The sequence below is a fragment of the Myotis yumanensis genome, unplaced genomic scaffold (assembly GCF_028538775.1).
Source record: "Myotis yumanensis isolate MYYU_CA2020_CCGP unplaced genomic scaffold, mMyoYum1.0.hap1 SCAF_18, whole genome shotgun sequence".
Taxonomy (NCBI): domain Eukaryota; kingdom Metazoa; phylum Chordata; class Mammalia; order Chiroptera; family Vespertilionidae; genus Myotis; species Myotis yumanensis.
The window spans coordinates 36,894,162-36,910,688 of NW_027223769.1; the positions used below are offsets into that span (position 1 = coordinate 36,894,162).

Sequence of the window (16,527 nt, forward strand, 5' to 3'; positions counted from 1 at the left end):
ATCCATCTATTGGGAGATTCAGGGGCTAAAACAGATGCTGTTGTCTTATGACCACATGAACCCAAAAGTTGAAACCCAAAAGATAGAGAGAAACCAAGTCCTGACTTTGACATCTGAACCCTGAACCCAGCCATGTCCATCTGTGATATTTATAAACTACACTAATAAAAGACAAAGATGCTAATTGACCATACATTCACTATGCCTTAAGCCACGCCCACCAGCCAATCAGAGTGACTATATGCAAATTAACCCAACCAAGATGGCAGCCGGCAGCGACGGAACTGGAGCAAGCAGGAGGCTTGGTTGCCCGGGCGATGGGGAAAGCCAAGCTTCCCACCAGCCCTGAGCCGGCTGTGGCCTCCGCTAAAGGCAACAAAGTTTCAATTATAGAAGATAAATAAATCCTAGATACCTGCTTCCAGCCAGCCTCCACTGGGAGCTTGGGTGGCTGGGGGTTGTGGCCAGCCTGCAAACAGCCATCAGCCCCTCCCCCAGACTGGCCAGGCACCCCAGTGGGGTGCGCCCCCACAGGGGTAGCTTTGCTCAGCCACAAGCCAGGCTGCCGGCTGCCAGTACAGCAGTCGTGGTGGATGTCCGATTGCAGCTTGGGCCTGCTCCCCGCTGGCAAGTGGACATCCCCCGAGGGCTCCTGGGCTGCCAGAGGGATGTCTGATTGCCAGTTTAGGCCCGATCCCGCAGGGAGTGGGCCTAAGCCAGCAGGTGGTCATCTCCCAAGGGGTCCCAGACTGCAAGAGGGCACAGGCCGGGCTGAGGGACCCCCGCCCCCGAGTGCACAAATTTTTGTGCACCGAGCCTCTAGTAAGAAATAAACATGTGGTGTTCATCCTGGGTTCCTGGTGCAAGCTCCCCAAATCTGAGTTACGTGAATGCGGTGACTTTTGGAAGGCTCCTAAGGATGGGGGCTGGTTGCCGGGAGAACTGATCATGTCATTAAAGGGCTGGAATTTCAGTCCCCGCCCGCGCCCCCTTCCCCCCATCTCCAGGGAGGGGAGAGGGACTGGAGATTAAGTTCAATCGCCAATGGCCAATGATGTAATCAATTACGCTGTGTAATGGAGCCTCTGTAAAAGACCCAAACAAAGGGCTTTGGAGAGCGTCCAGGTGGGTGAACACCTGGAGATTTGGGAAGGTGTGGGAGCTCCGCCCCCTTTCCCCAACCCCCGCCCTGAGCATCTCTTTCATCTGGCTGTTCCAGAAGCACATCCTCTTGTAATAAAACCAGTAATGTAGCCAGTGAAACAGTTCTGAGCTGTGAGCCCTTCTCCGAATTCATCAAGCCCAAGGTGGGGGTCATGGAACCTCTGATTTATAGCTGATGGGTCTCAGATGCACAGGTGACAACCTGGACTTGTAATTGGCATCTGAAGAATGTGTGTGTGTGTGTGGTGTGTGTGTGTGGCCGGGGCTGGAGGCAGGGGTCGGGGGGATGGGGGGCGGCAATCTTGTAGGACTGGGCCCTTAACCTGTCAGATCTGACACCTTCTCCTGGTAGACAGTGTCAGAATTGGGTTGACTTGCAGGAACACCCCGCTGGTGTGTCAGAGAGCCCTTCCCCTTCTCACTCACATTGGAATCTGAGTGCAGAATCCTCTTACCAGCCACCCCTGAGATCTCCAGCTGATGGTGAGACCACAAATGCCCTTTTGAATCAAAGGCATCTTAGGCTGGACTTTCTGTCCCTTGCTATAAAGAAAATCCTACTGGATACAGCATTGCCTCGTATAATCTTTCCAACAACCATGAGGCACAAACTGTAACCCCCCCCCCCGTTACAAAGGAGGAAGAGAAACAGAGGCACGAGGAGCTATGTGATGTCGGAGGTGAGGGGGAATTGAATTCACTCTACAAGGATTTAGGAGTGAACTTGAGTCCCACACTCATAGGTCCACCACACACCTCAGTCCGAAGTAGAGCATCTCCTGGGAGGGAAGACCTGATTCCCCTCCAGCCAGGGGGTGGTGGAGGGCATCCTTCTCTGCTGTCCTCTGCCCCACGTGCCCTTTTCCTGGAAGAATAACACCATTCAGAGGAGGAGGAGCTCTGTAAACTCTCGAAGGGCGTAAGCTTGATGTCAAGGGCCCGAGGGGCTCTGAATGGTCCAATATCCTCTCCTTCCCGGGACTGATGTTTTAGCGCCCGCCTGTTAGAAGTCCACTCTTCTCTCTGAAGATACTGGGCTCTGGTAAGGATGCAAATACATCTCAGGCCCCGCTATCAGTCATGACTGGCTTGTAGGAAGCATGGCTTCGGGGCAGCAGGCCCAAGGTGGGGATGGTGGGCGTGAAGCTATGGAAGGGGAAAAGGGACATCTGAGCACCAGGGAAGTTGTAATGGGTTGAGCGAGCACGTCAGCCATACAAATTTGAAAATGGAATAAAACAATACTATGATCTGGGACTTGCTTCAAAAGAACACGGGGAGGGGAGAGTGGGTGGAGATATAGATGAAATAACATCGGCCGTGAGTTGATCACTGTTGAAGCCAGGTTATTCTGTCCGCCCTTTGAAATTTCCCATCACGATTCTAAAAAGCTACGATGAATAATTCAAAAACCATGTTTCCTGTGCCTTGTTCGTTGCAAAGCCCTTTGGGCGCATCTGGCATGCACCTCACAGATGTTTGTCCCCATTTTAAAGATGGTAAAACTGAGGCTCAGAGAGAGGCGACGTCCTTTACGCCAGAGGGAACTGAGAGCTGGACCCGGGTCTTCCAACACCTGCCTTCCCAGGTTCGTCTGGGTCAACGGGCAGCAGGAGCAGGTTGGGCTGACCAGCCGGGCTGACCGGCTGGGATGGGTCACAGATGAGTCCGTCCTGCCCACTTCCAAGTCTTGCCTGGAGGCCGCCGAGCCTGACTGGTGTGGCCCACAGCCCAGCAGGGCCTCAGCCACTGAGTGCACAGCGGGGAGCTGCTCCCAGCCACCGTTTCTCGTGCTCCACGGTAGTTCAGAAAACCCCACGTCTAGCTCTGGACCTTTCCTGGGCATCCTGGGGACGGGAGCCTAAACATGTGGGTCTGATCAAGGGAGACCCACGTGGGCCTCCCTGCCCCCCTTCCCATAACGACTTCCTCCCGTCCCCTTGAAGCTCTGTGCGTGTGCCTGTGCTTTTTTTCTTCTCTTTCCTCCCCAACATATGGATTCCCGGCTCCTATTTCAAACTCAATTGCTCCTCGGCTATAAACTCCCCGAAGCTCTCCATTTCCTTTTTCCATTGCTCATTCTTTCCTAAAGTGCACGCAAAAGCCTCCCCGAGCTCCGTTCCAATTTCCTTGTTTACGAAAGAAGGGCAAGGAGAACCGTGATTTCCATGATCAAGGTTAAGCTCGGCCGGGTTCCTCCCTTAGGAGAAGGCACCTCGGGAACCTGGGAGATCAAAGCCTGCCAGGTACACGAACAAATCGCAGGAAAGCCCCGATTCCCCCCCAAATCCGCATCCTGCAGGAGGCCTGAGGCAGTGCCTTCTGCGCCGCGGTTAGCTGCAATGTCCTTGGTGAAAGTCACTCGTGGAATAGAAAGAAAGGACAGCCACGGGCACGATTCCCAGGAGGTTCCCACTGTGGTGGGAGTGCGTTTTCCGGGGAGGGTGGAACAGGTCCGAGCCTGCTCCTCAGCCCGCGGCCTTGCATTTCTTCAGGATGGTACCAACCTACCCCTCAGAGGCAGAAAAGAGCCAGCCCTCGGCCCTGAAATGCTGGACACGTCAGCGTCACCTGGGGGCAGGGAGGGACTGCGGTTTCATGCATCATCAGGGCCTGGTGCAGGGAGGGTCCCCTCCCTCCCCCCAGGCAGAGGCCATAGGCCTGCAGGTGCCTCCAGGGGCCCAGCAGGTGACACAAATGGCCTGAGGGGGTGGCTACGTTGACACAAGGCAGCTGACACTGGGCTCAGCCTGTGGAGCAAAGGTCGGTGGGTCCCGGTGGGGACTGGTGGTAGCCATGCACGGCTGGCTGGCTACGGCCTTGGAAAAGGAGACCCTGAGCTGCCAGATGGTCCATTCTTCCAAAGCAGAGGAGGTCTGGCCTTGACACCAAGTCTCCTGACTTGGGAAGGGACTTCAGTGAAAACTACCGCAAAGGCTACAGAAAACTACCATAAAATCACAACCTTCTGGGCTCAATCGGATCTGCCTGGCAGTCCGAGTTCACCCGAGCACCTCACATTTGATGCACCTCGCAAATGTTTGTCCCCATTTTAAAGATGGGAAAACTGAGGCCCAGAGAGGCGAAGTCCTTTACGCCAGGGGGAGCTGAGAGTTGGACCCGGTTCTTCCAACGCCTGCATTCCTACCGCCCAGACCGAGGAAGCGGGTCCCCGCATCTTCAGCGGGGCGGGCAGTGCTGGGACAGGAGGCCGGAGGAGGTCAGAGGAAGGCCTAGCGAGAAAGGCCTTCAAGGAGGTCGGGCCGCTTGCCATTCCCAGGCTCATAAAACACTTCCAGGCTTCTGTCACTTAATCACGCCCTGTCTGCGGCCAGCTGGGCCCATCCCAACAACCCTCCCATCCCCTGCAGAAATGCCCCTCTTCTCTCAGGCCACTTCATGGGGCCCTGGAGAACTTTCTCTTTGGAGGAGGCCAAGGTGTCATGTCAGCCTCTGGCCATCTTCCAGACAGCGTGCACTTTCCCTGCCCATGGAAGAATAGAGGGGCCCCTTCTTTTCTTTCTTTCTTTTTTTTTGTCATTGGGGATTTAAAAAAATATATATTTTTATTGATTTCAGAGAGGAAGGGAGAGGGAACGAGAGAGAGAAACATCAATGATAAGAGATTCATTGATCAGCTGCCTCCTGCACACCCTCTACTGGGGGCCTAGCCCGCAACCAGGCACGTGCCCTTGACAGGAGTCGAACCTGGAACCCTTCAGCGTGCAGACCGACGCATAACCCACCGAGCCAAACCAGCGAGGGCTCCTTCCTTTCTTTCATACTCAACAAAATCATGACCAGTAACTCTGTGTCCTTGAAGAAGCTTCTTTTTTGGCTAGCCCCCCCAAAACAACAAAAAAACCCCCCAAAACATATTGTGCTTCAAGGTCTGCTTCTGGACCTCATCTCTGTGAGAGAAAGAGGAGAGATAAGAGGGAAACTAAGGCATAGAGTGGGGAGCGATTTGCCAAAAGACACATTCCCTTGGCAGGGCTCGGGCGAGCTGGCAGAACCACGCACGAGGCTATTTTTAAGAGTCCGGGTGCCTTCCTGAATCGTACATAATAAAGACAAGTGGAGTTTCCTTCCAGTGGTGCCGTGGAGTGCACCGAGGGGCGAGGGGAGGTTCTAGGCAACCTTGACTCTTCCAGTTAGAGTCTTTTTCTTTCTTTAAAAAAAAAAAATTTTTTTTATTAATTTCAGAGAGGAAGAGAGAGAAACATCAGTGAAGAGAGAGAATCATTGACCAGCTGCCTCCTGCACGCCCCACACTGGGGACTGAGCCCACAACCCGGGCATGTGCCCTGACTGAGAATCTAACCATGACCTCCTGATTCATAGGTTGACGCTCAACCACTGAGCCATGCCGGCCGGGCTAGAGCCTTTTCTTCTTGCAATTCCCTATAGACAGGGAGCGAGAAAGGCGAGTGGGAGGGGATGACGGGAGGAGACCCTGCAGAGGAAGGGAAAGGGCACTGCACAAGCCAGGGCCTCCAGGAGGGTGTGTGCGTGAACCTTTGGGTGTGTGTTACCTGTATGCTTGGCTTGTTACAAGCCGTTTTGGTAGAAGGAGAAGTATTGTTTTTAAATGAGAGCTACTTTAACATATCCCATCCATTAAAAGGGCAATATGCAAATTAACCATCACTCTGTCACAAAGATGGTGGCACCCATAGCAGCCAGGGCACACAGGACCCTGGTGGCATTGCCCTGGCGACGGGCCCCAGCATCCCACGCGCCCCGGCCCACAGAGGGAGGAAGGGAGGGAGGGCGGGTGGGTGGGCCTCTGGCCAGAGGCTGGCCAGGACAGGGGACGCTGGCATCATTGCAGGATGGGCTGAGGGGCCCCCCCTCCCCCGTGCATGAATTTTGTGCACCGGGCTTCTAATACCTATGTATTTGTATTGACTTCAGAGGGGAAGGAGAGGGAGAGAGAGAGAGAAACATCAATGATGAGAGAGAATCATTGATCAGCTGTCTCCTGCATGCCCCCTACTAAGGATCCCCCGCAACTCAGGCAGTGCCCTGACCCGGAATCAAATACGTGACCTCCTGGTTCCTGGGTGGACACTCAACCCCTGGCCACACCCGCTGGGTGAGAAGTCTGTTTGTACTTCCGTCTATAACACGCTCCTAAGAAACCCTGTGTGACTCCGGTTTCTCTCTCTCTCCCGTCTCGCCGACACACTGTCACTCTCCATGGAATCAGCATGTTTATTGGGCCCCTTCTTGGTACCCGGCACCGCGACATGCACGGAGGTTCCATCGAGGAACGAGGAAGAGCGTCCCTGCCGACAGCGCTCTCGCAAACGTGGCGAGCGTTCCTAAAACCCGCCGAACTTCCTGTAGGAAGTGTGGCAGGCATCGACCCCACCAAGTAACGCAGGACAAGAAGGGCCAGGATGCTCTGTGTGCGCAGGGCCAGCGGCGTTGCGACAGGAAGCAGAGTGGCCGTGGTGGGCAGACCAAGCCGGTTTTCCGAAAAAAGGCTACAATTACAAAGATGGTGCCGAGGCTTGAAGGCGTTGAGCCCAGCTGCCGATCTAAGAGAACTGCTGGCTATGAAGAGATGCGAGCATTGTGAACTGGGAGGAGATAAGAGAAAGGGTCAGGTGCTCCAGTTCTAAGCTTCGGGTTTGGTTTTATTATCTGACAATAAAATCTTGCTATGTTCACTACAAAAACCAACAGCAAAGGAACAAGGAAGACCCCATCCTCGCCCTCAGGGAGCCCGCAGTTTAAGAGCGGGGCAGACAAGAGCCCGGGAGACTGCAATTCCACGGGGTAGGCACGCGGACAGGGGAAGTGGACATGGACCGGGCGAGGGGGGGGGCCTCAAGCTGAAAGGCGGGCGGGAGGAGTGTGTGTGTGGGGGAACAGATTCTGCAAGCAATGAGGTCTCAGATTGGAGGGCGGATTGGGAACTGGACCAGGAACACGGACACGTGAGTGTTTCCGGCAGAGGACATCGCATGGACAGGGACCTGGAGGTGGGCCTGCCTCTGGTGATTGTTGAAAAGCTGCAGTTGGAGCTAAGGAAGGAAGGCACGTTCCACCCTGGGGAGGGCTTGGGGGGAGCTCTGGAGCCAAGCATGGAACTGTTCCTAAAGGGGCAACCAGCCCAAAATGGAGTCACTTGTGCTAAGCCCCCCATCGGCCCATCGAGGCTTCCCTGCAGCCTATCTCAGGAATGTGACCTTTGCCCCGTCCATCTGGACTTGCCTGGCCAGCACCAGCGAGGTCATCGGCAGGACAGACCCCGGCCCTCCCCCCGAAGGGAGGTGGCCTCGCCTCCAACAATCCATTCTTTGTTAGAAGCCTCCTCGTTGCTCCTGCTCCTGCCTAGAAAAGCTTCCCACTTTCCACAGCTCCTGGGAGCTCCCTCCTGCTCCCCAGCTGGGACGCTGCCTGATGCAGGAATCAGTGAATCAAGCCAATTAGATCTTCGCATTTCCTGAGTTGGATTTTTTTTTTTTTTTAAACAGGACTGACGTGGCCGTCGCCATAAGCCAAGGCTGAGAACCTTAAAAATCATTGCTCTCAGACTTCCACTGCTCAAAGCATTGAGCGTGCTCTCCTGTCCTTGGGGAACCCGGCATGCGGGGTGGAGAACGAAGTGGAACGAGGTGGGACACAGTCCTTCCTTCTGAGCAAGGACATGCACACTGGGGGGGGGGGGGGGGGGGGGCACAGAACCTGAGACGAACTGGCTTTTAAAAATTGTTTTGTTTTTTGTTTTTGTTTTTTTTTTTTAAATATATTTTATTGATTTTTTACAGAGAGGAAGGGAGAGAGATAGAGAGTTAGAAACATTGATGAGAGAGAAACATCAATCAGCTGCCTCCTGTACATCTCCTACTGGGGATGTGCCCGCAACCCAGGTACATGCCCTTGACCGGAATCGAACCTGGACCCTTCAGTCCGCAGGCCGACGCTCTATCCACTGAGCCAAACCGGTTTCAGCTAAAAAATTTTTTTTTAAAAAATATATTTTTTATTGATTTCAGAGAGGAAGGGAGAGGGAGAGATAGAAACATTGATGATGAGAGAGAATCATGGGTCGGCTGCCTCCTGCACGCCCCCTACTGGGGATGGAGCCTGCAACCCAGGCACGTACCCTTGACCAGAATCGAACCCGTGACCATTCAGTCCGCAGGCTGACGCTCTATCCACTGAGCCAAACCAGCCAGGGCCGAACTGGCTTTTTTTAAAAAATGTATTTTATTGATTTTTTACAGAGAGGAAGGGAGAGAGATAGAGAGTTAGAAACATCGGTGAGAGAGAAACATCGATCAGCTGCCTCCTGCACATCTCCTACTGGGGATGTGCCCGCAACCCAGGTACATGCCCTTGACCGGAATCGAACCTGGGATCTTTCAGTCCGCAGGCCGACGCTCTATCCACTGAGCCAAACCGGTTTTGGCCGAACTGGCTTTTAAATGATAACTTACAGAGGGCAAAGAACACCCATTCTCTCTCTCTCTCTCTCTCTCTCTCACACACACTCACACACACACACACACACATACACACACACACTGGCCTAGTAAACTAGGCAGAGTATTATATATATTTTTTTTTCACAGAGTAGGAAACTGAGGCTCAAAGAGGAAAAGCATCTAAGGTTATTGGCTCATTCATTCATTCATTCATTCACCGGCCCAGAAAACACGCACAGAGCACCTGCTGCTGGCGGGCTGGTGCTAGGCACTGCGGATATGGGATGGTGATGAGTAAACACAGACGCAGTTCTCCCTACACGGGAGCCAGGGTTTAGAGCCACTGCTTCCACTCCAGTCCCCGGCCCTATAGATTGGAGGTGCTGTCCCCAGCGGGCGGCCGTTCACTGCCCCAGAGCCTTGTCAGCACAGCCCCCAGACGAACCCTCGGAGGAAACAGCGGCATGGTTGCTCTGCCGTGTATCTCCAGGACAAGATGCAGACCCAGCTCTTCCCTCCCACTTAGAAACCGGACCCACCCGAGGTGGTCCTGGGCCTGGTTTCTTTGAGTCACCGGGAGGTTTCCCAGTCCGCCTCCACCCCCTGTTCTAGCCTAAAGCGAATGCTGGGAAACCCTCACCTTTTGCGAGTCTTCCCTCTGAACACTGACTGATGACCTCGGAGGGATGGGATCAAACTTCTTTCCAAGCAAAAGGGGGGTGGTGGGAGGGGAGGAGGGGGCGAGCGGGGAGTGAGCAAGGGAAGAGAAGACACGGGGTCCTTGCTTTGCCCCCTGCACGGTTCAGCTGGGAGCCAACTCTGCCCACAGGCCGGCAAACCCACCAGACAGACAGCCCTCCAAGACCAAAGACGCTGGGGAGAGGCTGGTGGCCCAGCTCCCCGGAGCCCGGAGCCCGGGCCATGCTATTTCCTGGGGCAGAGCAAGTCACAAAGGATGAAAGCTGATGACTGAATGTCTGGGGCCGGGTGGGAGGCCTGGCCAGGAGGTGGGGGTGGAGCGGTGGGAAGGGAGGAGGGGTGGGGACTTGGCTGGTTTTGCACAGACACATCTCTTCATTTTTCCAGACTGGAAAAAAGCAGTGCGGGCTGCGCACATTTGCAGAGAGTCACGGTATTTACTATGCTTCCTGGCTCAACAGATTTCCTTCTGTCATTCCGTCAGACGCAGCTTGTATTTTTTCATAGCCAGAGCCCAGCAGACCGTGGGGGCTCCCCCCCCCCCCCCCCCGCCCGCCACCTTGCGTTAAAAAAACACACACATCACCAGGAACTCCCAAAGCCCGGCTCACATGGGCAGCAGGTGTGGGTGGGTGGAGGGGAGCATGTTGCAGCGAAAAACCCATGTTCAGACAAACCGTGTCTCCTCCGTGGAAGTGTTTAATGACACCCCTCGCTTTCCCAGCACGCACTGTTTCCTGAGCAGCCTCGAGAACCAACTGCTCGAGTAGAAACAGCCTCCCGCGTCCTGGTCCTGTACGAGACTCTCGGTTATCTCTAGTGATGGTGGTGTGGGGCAGGTTTGGGGGAGGAGGAGGGTTTTTTAAAAAGGGTTTAATAAGCCTGGCTGGTGTGGCTCAGCGGTTGAGCTTCAACCCAGAAACCAAGAGGTCCCTGGTTCGATTCCCGGTCAGGGCACATGCCCGGGTTGCGGGCTTGATCCCTAGTGTGGGGCGTGCAGGAGGCAGCCAATCAATGATTCTCTCTCATTATTGATGTTTCTATCTCTCTCTCCCTCTCCCTTCTTCTCTGAAATCAATAAAGATATATTTAAAAAAAAAATAAAAGTGCTTAATAATAATTTTTAAAAAATCCCTTCTTGCCAAAATGTGTCTATCCAGAGCTCAGATCTAGAAGTGTTTCTGGCCAGATGTCAGAATAGGAAGCTATGTGTTGAAGCCCTGTATGCTAGGATATTAATTCAACCCAACAGACATTAACTGAGCACTTACTATGCGCAAGGCACAGTGCTAGGGGTGGAGATGTGTAAGCTCACCCAACTTAGCATGCACATTCCTTTTTTTTTTTTAAATCCTCACCTGAGGGTATTTTTCCCCATTGATTTTTAGAGGGAGTGGAAGGGAGGAAGAGAGGGAGAGAGAGAGAGAGAGAATGAGAAACATTGATGTGAGAGACACGTCAATTGGTTGCTTCCCACATGTGCCCCAACCAGGGCTGGGGATCGAACCTGCGACCCTGAGGTGTGTGGGGGGAGCAGACGCTCTGACCATTGAGCCACACCGGCGAGCGCTGCACTTTCCATTTTTATTAGAAAGTGGCCTGTGAACCCAATGGCCAATGGTGGGCTTTCAGTCAGCAGGGATGAGTCAGGTCAGTGAGAAAAGTCTTGCCGGGATGGGAGAGGGGAGAGCTTTCTCGGGCCCCTTCATGTCACACTCCTTGGTTCCTGCATGTGTAATGCCAGTCAAACCACCACCCTGAATTTCAGTCATCAAATCTCACTCAAACAACCTCAGAGTCCGAGGAGGGGGGGTGGGGGGGGGGGCGGGCGGGGCAGGAGGCTCATCTTCAGAGATGATGTAATGACAGATTCAGGCAACCTCTGCCCTCTCCGGGCAGCAGGAGACTAAATACATGGATACCCCACGGGACACAGGTTAGCCTCGCCCAATGCAACGGAACAGAGCCTCTGACCTCCGCCTCTTCTTGGGTTGGCAAAGCGCAAGTCATCTTGCCTTCCTTTATTTATTTATTTTTATTTTTTTAATATGTTATTGTTTTTTTACAGAGAGGAAGGGAGAGGGATAGAGAGTTAGAAACATCGATGAGAGAGAAACATCGATCAGCTGCCTCCTGCACACCCCCCACTGGGGATGTGCCCGCAACCCAGGTACATGCCCTTGACCGGAATCGAACCTGGGACCCTTCAGTCCGCAGGCCGACGCTCTACCCACTGAGCCACACCGGTTAGGACTTGTCTTCATTTAAAGAGAGAGAGAGGGGCCACACCGGCTTCTCCTCCAACCTGCTTCTGAGCCAGGAGCCTTGGGGAGGTGGAGGAATGCCGTGGGCAGAGGGGAGCGAGAGGGTCTCCAGGGGCTCAGGGGAGCCGGGGCAGCCAGGAATTCTCTACAGTCCAAGTGGACCATGCCAGATATAGCTCCTTCCCCCCCCCCGCCCCCCCCGCTTTTCTTTTAAAAAACTATTCTGGGTTTCCTTTCCAAAGTGGAAATGCAGGGATGGAAAAATGAGTTTCAGTTGCTATGGAAATAGGAGTTGGCTGGGGCCTGCAGGAGCAGCAGCTGGAGTGGCCCTGTGACAGACGGGGCTTCCGGGGCGGGGGGGGGGGGGGGGTCGAGAGCAGTGGGCTTTAGCAGGGAGGAGGAGGAGGGAAGGAGAAAGGAAAGGAGGCAGGCTGTGTCACCAGACTCTGCGGCCCATGCATTCTGCAGGCATTTGGCGTGTTACGGAATGAGGTATGTGTGTGTGTGTGCGTGTGTGTGTGTGTGTGTGTGTGTGATGTGTAACCCCACAGGCCAAAAAATAACCACCAAGGAGCAAAATAAATCCAATGCCAGCAGAAGAACAAAGTTTCACTGGTAGGTCTAGAAAACCCTAAGTTTGTTGGACGACAGAAGGGGCGAGGACTGCCATTCATGAGCCATCCTGGGGGTGGGGGACATGGCTGGGACCTCCTACTCCATGCTCCCTCACCCCAATATTATCCTCACACATCTCCTCCAGCTGAAGCTGATGTGGGCCAGCAACACAGCCCCCGAAACCCCCCACAGGGTTGGGAAGACATGGGGAGAGTAAGCTGGCTGTTCAGTTTCATCTGTACCTCTGGTGGCTGTTTCTGGGCAAGGTGGGACGTCTCCGTGACCTCGGGGCTCTGAGATCTTTTCACTTGAGGCTTCAAAGGGGTCTCATGCTCTCAGCATCCCATCCTGGGGAGATGCTTTGAGTAGGCCTATGGTGACTTCCGGCTTTTGCTGGAGACCTTAGCAGGGCCTGCCAGAGGGATATTATGCTTTTCTCACTCCTACAGCCAGTAAGAGAAACCACCAGGCCCTTTCCTCCCATCCTAGTGGGGGTGAGTGGACAGGGGGACCTCACATTCATGAAGGGACTAAAATTTGGGTTTTTCACACCATACAATCCTATTAATGTCTATATATGCTGTTCCTAAGAAACACTGAGAGGGTTGAAACTGACCAACATTCTGGGGTCTCTTTGTGAATTTCTTTTGTCTTGTTATATATATGTTGTCATATATTCATATATATATTTCAGTATATCAGAAGTTTCAAAAAGTGGAAGTGGGATAAAAAATAATAAAATACTTAGGAATAAATTTAAACAAGGACACTGAAAATTGCAAAACATTGCTGAAAAAAAATTTAAAAGATACAAATAAATGGAAAGATATCCCATGTTCATGGACTGGAAGACTTATTAAGATGTCAATACTATTCAAAGTGAACTATGGATTGAATGCAAGCTCTATCCCGATGATATTCCCGCCCCCCCAAATCTTGAAAAAGAGGAACAAAGTGAGAAGATACAAACTTTCTGATATCAAAACTTACTCCAAAGGTAGAGTTATCAAAACAGCATGCTATCGGCATACAGACAGACATAGAGACCAATGGAACAGAATAGAAAATCTAGGAAGAAAACATTGCAGATATTGTCAAATGATTTTCAACAGGGTCCCAAAATCATTCAATAGGGAAAGGACAGTCTTTTCAACAAATGGTGCTGGGAAAACCGGATATTCACATGCAAAAGAATGAAGCTGGTCCCTTACGTTATACCATATACAAAAATTACCAAAATTATATCAAAGATCTAAACATAAGATCTAAAACTATAAACTCTTATGAGAAAACAAAAAAGAAACAAATTCTCATGATACTAGATTTGGCAATGATTTCTTGGATGAGACACCAAAAGAATAGGTAACAAAAGAGGAAACTAGAGCCAGGCTGGTCTGACTTAGGGGTTGAGCTTCAACCTATGAACCAGGAGGTCACGTTTGGATTCCTGGTCAGGGCACATGCCCAGGTTGTGGGCTTACCCCCCTTGGGGGTGTGCAGGAGGCAGCTCATTAGTAATTTTCTCTCATCATTGATGTTTTTATTGGTATCTCTCTTTGAAATCAATAAAAGAAAAAATCTATCTATCATCTATCTATCTATCTAAAAGCCTAAGCGACCATTCAACTGTTAGCTATGACGTGTACTGACCACCAGGGGACAGATGCTCAATGCACAGGCATAAAAACATGGAACAGACTGATGAATCTCAGAGGGAAGGGGGAGGGGAGAGGATGGGAAGAGATTAACCAAAGATCTTATATGCATCCTAGAGGCCTGGTGCACGGATTCATGCACCGATGGGATCCCTCGGCCTGGCCTGCAGGGATCTGACCAAAACCAGCAGTCCAACATCCCCTGAGAGGTCCCGGATTGGGAGAGAGCGCAGGCCAGGCCGAGGAACCCCACCGGTGCACGAATCTGTGCACCAGGCCTCTAATGTGTGTGTGTGTGTGTGTGTGTGTGTATGAAAAAAACTAGATAAATTGAACTTCATCAAAATTTTAAAAGCTTTTGTGCATGCAGCCAATTCTATAAAGAAAGGAAGCCCAACATCCCAGCAAACTGCTTCCCGGTTGCAAGAAGTCGTTACTGGGAGGGACACAGCAAGTCACCTGGGGATGTGGGGGAGACCACCTCAGTGGGCTGCACACACAACATCTATGATTATTGATCTGCAAAAGTTCTTAAAGACAAGACAGGATGTGCCTCTGGTCAAAGCAGGAAGAGGAAGGCCTGGAAATCAAATCAAGACTTGACAATGAATTAAAAAAAAAAAAAAAAAGCCCGGCCAATTGTATTAACAGAGGCGAACGGGATATTAGGTAGAGAGAGATAGTGATGTCCCAGGAGCTCAGGAAAAAGCAGAATGAAAGAGCAAGTCTTTGAGAGTTTGTCTTGTGTCCCATGCTGTCCAGAGTGGTGGGAGCTCGGGAAACCTGAGCATCATAGGCAGCCCAGAGGGCTGGCCGGCGTGTCCTGGAATACTCCCTCTCTCTTTTTTAATGAGGGCAACTGTGATAGAGGAGTATTATTTTATTTTAAATATGATTTTATTGATTTAGAGAGAGAGAGAGAGGGAGAGAGAGAGACATGGATTTGTTGCTTTCTGCACACCCCCTACTGGGGATTAAGCCTGCAATCCAGGCATGTGCCCTGCCGGGGAATAGAACCTGTGACCTCTCAGTTCATGGGACTAAGCTCAACTGAGCCACACGGACCAGGGTCTGGAATGGTCTCTTTTTATTTTTTCTTATTGACCTCAGAGAGGAAGGGAGAGGGAGAGAGAGATAGAAACATCAATGATGAGAGAGAATCAGTGACCGGCCGCCTCCTGCACGCCCCACACTGGGGATGGAGACCGAAACCTGGGCATGTGCCCTGACTAGGAATCAAGCCGTGACCTCCTGGGTCAGAGGTGGATGCTCAATACTCTCTTGATGAGGATCTCAAGGTCGGTCCACAGAACAGTGGGAAGATTCGATCATTGATTAGTCACGTCTACCATGAGCCCAGGGCTGGGGTGCTGATGCCCTTCTGGCCCCTCGGATCCCTGGGAGGATGCAGAAATCGGAGCCTGCCCTGGCTACTAACGCCATTCCTCGCACTCCCCTTGCTCTGATTCCACAAATACCAGCCTTCTAACTGGAAGTGGGCTTTCCCTGCAGGGAGAAGAAGGTGCTGACAAGCCGACATGGAGTTTCCAGGCCTCTTCCCAGCGCCTGTCCCTTCGTGAGTGCGTGTATTTGTGGTCTGGCTTCCTCACTGGGCTCCTGTGAATTTGGTGAGTCTGTCCCTCTCGGCCTGATGAGCAACACGGGCACTGAAGGCACTGGCCTCCGGCCTGCCAGGAACGAGCCTCGGCAGCCTCCAGCGCCCCGGGGTGCTGGCTGGGAAGGGCTCTCTCTGGGTGCCCAGCGTCCTTCTGGACACCACCATCTAGCTGCTCTTTGCCAAGTCCATCACTCCAACCACCGCTGGAATGAGCTGTGGGAGGCCTCCTCCACTCTACCCCCCCCCACCCCCAAATGCTAAAGCAACAAAAATAACTTAAATAAAAAAGAATAGGGAAGAAAGAAACACTGTGTTTGGGGGAAGATGCGGAGAGCACACAGAGAAAAAGCAGAAGGAACTGGCAAGGTTTATTCCAGGGCAGGGGACACCCTCCAGGGGCAGCGGTTCCTGTCACCACACACCTCACGGACGGACGGCAGTGATGGGAGAGGGACGGATGTGTTCCCCAGGGCTCCAGAAGAAAGCCTGTCAACCTTCTGGAGAAGGGGCAGGAGAGCCAGGAGGCGGGTTTTGGCTAGATCGCAGAGAGGACCCATGGAAAGCAGGCCTCCTCTCATTCAAACAGCATCTTCACGCCTTTCTCTCCTTTTTTTCAAGCGCATGAGAAACAGTGTGTGAGAAAAGCGACTCAGAGCATGAACTCTGGCGTGCGTTGTCTGGGTTCCCTTTCCAGTTCTCGCTGCATAAGGATGGGCGAGTTCCTGAACTTCCCTCGGCCTGTGTTCTCAGCTAATAATAGTCCCGACCTCCAATAGGGCTTGACCCCTGCGGTTGTGTGAGGAGTAATGACGTCAGACACGTAGACACGTCATGTGCTTAGAAGAGCGCCCGGCACATAGGAAGTGCTCAATAAGGGTGGCGATGATTATCTTTTATTATGTTCTCATACCACCTTCACTATTTAGTATTTTTCCTTCAGTAGGCACATTTTAAAAAATATATTTTTTTAATTGATTTCAGAGAGGACGGGAGAGGGAGAGAGAGAGAATCATGGATCGGCTGCCTCCTGCACACCCCACACTGGGGATGGAGCCACAACCCGGGCATGT

At 52.4% G+C, this 16,527-nt stretch overlaps 1 protein-coding gene across 1 annotated transcript in view; it reads right to left on the reverse strand.

Annotated features, from left to right (window-relative positions):
• The window catches only part of CHD9 (chromodomain helicase DNA binding protein 9), a 156,470-nt gene that overhangs the window by 134,386 nt on the left and 5,557 nt on the right, over positions 1 to 16,527 (reverse strand). The window lies entirely within an intron of this gene.